We start from the raw sequence: 6,500 nt of genomic DNA, 5'->3' as shown, positions 1-6,500 counted from the left end.
GCTGAAAAATTGGTAAGTGCAACGTTAAACCCCAAGCACTTACTCACTCACTCTTCACATTTGCTCACTGAGGTATTACTTTCGCTTTCAAGGACAACAACTGTGCACTGATATATATATACATTAAACCCAGCGTCAGACAGAAATGAAAACAAGTTCAATGATTATACCTTATACCTGATTGAAAATCTAATCAGAAAAACAACGGTGTGTTTGGAGCAGTTTGCTTGTAGACTTCATTTGACTTTTATTGGAACTTCATGCGCGCCCCTATCATTAATACCAGTTAAGTTTTACGGATTGTTTATGTACCAAGAGCCATGAGAGTACTAGCCAACACAAGAATACATACCAAATAAAATTTTGAAAACATAGTCTAATAAATTTACCTTTCAACAAAAGAAAATATTTCTTATGAAGTAAGAAACAAAAGCGCACACAACTACGTCCGAACTACTGACTCGGGAGCAGTTGTTATTTCAATTTACCATTGACAGAAGCGCCCCCAGTTGTCGTAACGGTCATCACCACAGATGAGAGCAGCTCGAGCGCTCATCTGTGGTGACGCGCCGTTATGACACCAGGGGTCGCTACTTCCTCCCTTGAAGTTTCATCGCGCTCACAAGCTTTCTCATTGGAAAGACAGAACCTGCGGCATCACAATTTGCAATGTTCAGATTACGTACCATATCCATATTTCGGTAGCTACGTAGCCGAATATCGGTAGATACATAGCAGAAGCTGCAGACTTACACAGCAGTGTAGAACTTGCAACGTTCAAAGTTACATGCATACGGTTTTGGCGGATATTCCCTTCCATGCCATCCAAGCCCATGCTGGTTTCATGTCCGGCCTCACGTCAGGAGGTCTGCATGCGCAGTCATCATCTGTGACTGCTTCAGCTGGCATTGTAGTTAAGCAACGTCGACAGAATAAGGGTCAAATGTTGAAAGTGGCGTTTAGCCCAAGCAAACAAACCTAGCAATCTATTGCTTAACATCGATCTGTCAGGTACTTAACTCCACGCACCCAACGAGCTCAGCACCGTCACGAGTGAAATCTTCAGAATTATTTGGAATATTTGGCGTTGCCGTCAATGTAAAAGAAATTGCCTTACCGCAAATGAACTGAATCACTGAGGAAGAAACAATGCTAAGGGACGAGGGTTTAAGGTCCTACCTGAAAGTGAACTGCCCTAACGAACAAGCAAAGAGTCTCACATTTCCGACCCGTGGAAATTTTAGTTTAACTAAATGAAAAAAAAGAAAAAATGGCCTCTATTAGGTGTGTTGCATGCATTGCATTTTTCTGCTTAAGTTGAGTATTCAGCAAGTTTCTTCACAACATGAACAATTATAGGCCTACACCTTGTATTCGCTTAAGAATCGCTTTCGCTGAAGACAAATATTATGGTTTTAACATTCAAATAGCCTATACGACGTTTACCAAATCAGTGAGAAATGTCTTTGCTTTTGTGCAGTTCAGAAACGTCTAGACTAAAACATAATTCCTTGACTAAACGCCGAAAGCAGCTAAGGGTGTGAAACGGGTGACAGAATTTGACGGAAATGGCGTTAACCTTATTCACACAGGGACTTCGATTTTAACGGTTACGTAGATACCATTCAAGAAATCTACATATATATACCAACCACACCAGAGCAGTGCATTACTTTACTCTGCCAGACAAACACAAGTTTACAAGATTGTCTCGAGTGGTACCTATAAATGTTATTCCTTGCCCCATCGGCTCTTACTCCGTCATCTCTTCATAGGCGATGGTAATTTTAGAGGGGTTTTTCTAACGCCGTTGTGTATTCGTGTGTTTAGTTTTCACTCAGCACAGACCTGATCGAAACACTTCATTGAAAGGCTACGAGTCGAACCTGAAACTTTATCCACGAAGAACAACACTGCGTATTCCACCTGGTCCCGGGTATGCAAATAACGGGCATATTGTTTTTCCGGGTTTCCATGACGACGGGGAAATTTGAGTTTGGCTCGTCTGAAAGAGTTGGGGCAAAAACATTATTTACCTCTTTTGAGCAGGAAACGAAACTATTCGCCGTGTAGAAAACATGGTCTCGAGTTTTCGACCTCTATAGAGAACAATGTGCACTTTTCTCGAAACCGTTGTAGGCCTATTTTGTCAAAGGCGGTCTCGAGTGACTCGGAATCTTGGATATTACACGCTTCAAAAAAAGCTTGTTTCAAAGGTTTTTTGTGGTTGGTATGGTTCTTCAAAGAACCCTTTTATGGAAATAACACGGTTGGTCAATGTAATGGTTCTTCGTCGTATCTAAAGGTCCTTCGTCGTAGGTAAAGGTTCTTCAGAATGAATGAAAACGAGTCTCATTTGGTCATGTGATTGTGCATGATCGCCTGCAACGTAATCTACTATTTCTGATGAGGACAGCCATTATCGAACCAAATTCTTGAAACGCCACGCAGCTTTTGCCTACGTCATCTTTATTAGAAGACATCGATGGCGACTGATTACTTTCTGGTCGATAAGTGTAATACAATTGTGTTACGTCACACAATTCATATCATCATGAATTGTGTGACGTAACACAATTGTTTTAATTGCTTCAGTAACTTTGAAAAAATAACTTTATTGCTCAATATTCATGTACAGACAACTCCGGTTGTCTGTAGTGTATTGCAATGGTTTGTGAATCAAATACCATGTGATTCTGCTTAAATTTGATGCGACTACATCCTGGTTCGTAGAAAGAGATATATTTTGTATTGATTGCGTGAAAATAATTCTATGCTTAGACGTCACAATGTGGACGTGCCATTGTAAATTTATGCTTTTTTTAAGTTACTTCCCCTGAGCTATTATCTCCCTTTATGCCTTATGACACGAAACACTTTTCACGCATTTGCAGACCTTCATGTATTTCTTTAGGTCGTTTCCTCTGGCTGAAAGATAATGTTTTCCTGTAACTTTGCCCTGAGTGGATCATCCCACCGCGTTGGCTATTGTTATGGCATTCTAATTTTTGTCCTGAGTCGATGACGCGATTTTCTGACTTTAAAAATGAAATGGGATTCTCGGTCATAAATGCCCCGTGTGGAGGGAGTCTATCTCATATGGCATCTTTACTGTCTTTGTTGTGTGGAAATTTCTCACACAGTTAAGAGCCAGCCATTGCACAAAATGAACAGTAACATAACAAATGCGATTTGATTTGTTGAGGGAACCAAGTCACCAAGTGGCCAGTTTTCGTTTTTGAGCAGTTGCGTTGGCATTGAATTAAAATGCCTTTTGCTGAGAACTGTAATTTTAAGAATATGTATTTCAACATTAATTCCTTAATCTATTTTTCAGGTACCCTGCAGAACAGACAGGATGGGGCCTCACTGATATAATATATGTGGACAATTTCAGGAATTCCATATTATAAACCAAATCGGAAAAAGGTAAACATTTCAGGAAAATTTCTTGTATGCGCGTTAAACACATGACCCAAGAATAAAATTGCTTCTGTGTTACTTTTTTTAATACTAATCACTGGCACACAAATTTGAAAACTGCATTTGAAAGAAATACATTATTCTGGCAATGCTTGTGCATTTTTCTTTATTTCTGTACTCTTGTTTGTCCTCTTTTTCAGTTTGTCAAATAGATGTAATTCAATATTAATTTCTGAATCTGTGTTTTCAGGTACCTGACAGCGCAAGGCCTGGTATAATTTGTAACTACTGTAAAAGTTATAAAGCCTGAAATGGAAACAGGTAAAACATTTGAGAGCTAATTTTCTCAATCTTCCATAAGTTACGAATAAAACTGCATACCTTGATGCATGTTCATGTCAAGCCTCGCTGTATTTGTGTCTTCGGATCACAACTCAAATGCGGCTTCTTAAAATAAGTACATTACCTAAATCAAAAACTGAATCCTACATGAAGCCGTTGCATTCTTAGTTATTGTCTAAACGAGATTCTTTATTTATGCATGCCCTCTTTAAACATAACCATTTACTACCTGTAATTTGCCAACAAATCAGAATAAGAAGTTTTCAATACTAAGAATCGTTACAGTGATTTAAGCATAGTATGAAAATAAATTTTAGTGGAGTCACTCAAGCTTGGGCATATTTTTAATTCAGTATTGTTCTCAGTCTTATTTTGTGGTACGAATCCAAATTGTCCTTGGAATGCTATTAACCCAGTGTATTGTGTTGATATACTTACATGTACGCTGTGTATTTTTGCCAAAGGACAAAATGCTGTTACTGGCACCTGGTCTGGTGTCTCGCTTTAATGGCCAACCTCCATTTTGTTTTTCAAGATCATGTCCGAATTAATCACAGTGATATTAATATATTAAAGAATAAACTCTAATTGGCCATTTCATTTATTCTGCTCAAGCTTAATCGTTATGTAAAGCCTGTGAGGGACGTTTATAAGCAATCCTTTGTGGGGCTCACCTTACAAGAGACTTGATGCGACGAACTGTTCGATGATTGGCTAAACTGATTTGGTTACAATAACGTATACATGGGTGCGTGTGCATGTACTGCTTTCAGTGTTTTCTGCATGTAGTTAAGTACATAATGAAAAACAAAATTCCGCAAGAAAAATTGGTCTATAGTACTATTTCATGTATAATGTTGGTTTAAACTTTTAAATAGTTTTAGAGCTTTAAATAATATTAGAACAGTTTGTCTTCCTAAAATATTGTGACTGCTTCATCTCGCTGAACCGATTAAAATCATATGTCACATGGGGAATGTTTCAGATGGAAAATCCATTGTTTATGCGGAACCTCCGGTTTCCTCTGCGCCCAAAAATGACTGCAACAGATAACTGCAGTGATTTAAACAGCTTTTGATTTCCGTGAAAGGAACATATCTTTTTTTATATTAATAATAGCCAAGAGATAGAGGCGTACATTTCAGCATTAAACATTAAAAACGTGTAAGACAGTTAAGTTTAATTAAATGTTTTTTTTATACTTAAAAGTGATCATTTAAAGTGCTACAAATAATGGTACATTAAACGAAAGATGGTTCCTTGAAGAACCATTTCCAATCTGTGTAAGGAAGAACTATTAAAGGATCTTTGAAGAACCAGTCGTATACGGTTCTTTCATCAAAGAACCTTAATTGGTTTCTTGATGAACCATACGTTGAGGGTTCTTCAAGGAACATTTTAGAAAGGGTTCTTCAAAGAACCAAAAAGGTTCCGTATATGATCCACTCTGAAGAACCTTTATAGGTGCTGAAGAGGACCACTTTTTTCTCAGTGTAGATGACATTAATAAATGAGTTTTTCTGCCATGTAACTTGGTAATCTAATTTTAAATATAACGGATAAGAACTGAACAGATGCATGTATTACGCTGGTTGTTTTCAAACTGGAAATCGGTGAAATAAGATCGTTCGTATTAACATGAATGAAAAGGTTTTCTGTGCAGTTACGTTTTGATCAAAAGGTTTTAAAGTGTATAGTTTCACATAACCTCATTTTACATGTGTATATGATATAACAGTAAGAGTTTTTCTAATTACATTCGTTCATGTATGCTGTATGTGGTAAAAGTAGCTTTATAATGCACTGGGAATACTTGTAATGAATAGTTGTATATACTATTTTGTCGTCATTTCAAGCGGCGCATGCATGCGTGCAGACCTATTGGTGTTTAAATATAAATAAATTGTTATATAAATATATACAGGTATGTAAATAAATGTCTCATTAGTCAAAACAAGTTATATAGTATAAAGAAGTATCTGTGTGCTGAGAAAAATAATCTAGATACTTCAGTAATCGAACACCACGAGCCCCATAGTATTGTCGTCATGGTTGCTTGGGAGCGGCTTGTTTTATGAAGGTGGGTTAAGTTTCATGACTCCGTGAAGAATCGTGAAATTTGTATCGGTGTCCATTCAGGAAGATGCAACCGTGTGTTGTGTACAGTTAGGCACGGGTGTGTAACTCCAGTCCGTGACCACTGTCTTCTTACAGGGATTTCGGTGGAATTATCGCGAGATCGTGTGGATCATGTCCTGATGGCACGAGGTGAAATTATCGGCAATAGATCCAATCACACACGAATGTGAATGGAGAGATTTAGAGATACGAAGTTAAAAGAAGCAAGAAATAGGTTATCCTGATGTGTTCACTGTAGATTTAATTCGTCAGCCGATATATACAATCATGTTCAGCCGTATATATCTAGATCTGATATTGTAGTTGAGGTATAACAGGTTTAACTATGTATATTTAGAACATATAATATTTAGAATTTTTAAAATAATTTTAATATTTACCACAGGTTGATTTTAGGTAGAATGCCATTGATGAATTTTACATGTTGACGGCAACAGGGTATAAGCGTGAAGCGAAGTGCATTAACTGAACTGAAAGAACAGAATTGATTTTCCTTTATAAACATCTCAAACAAAACTGTTCTCAAGTCAATGAGGGTAGGCATACCAAGCGCCTGTTAAACCATACTACCCGTGCACGCTATAATGTGTGCGGGA

Source organism: Liolophura sinensis, chromosome 1 (assembly GCF_032854445.1).
Source record: "Liolophura sinensis isolate JHLJ2023 chromosome 1, CUHK_Ljap_v2, whole genome shotgun sequence".
Lineage (NCBI taxonomy): Eukaryota > Metazoa > Mollusca > Polyplacophora > Chitonida > Chitonidae > Liolophura > Liolophura sinensis.
Note: the sequence above shows the minus strand (reverse complement) of the source record.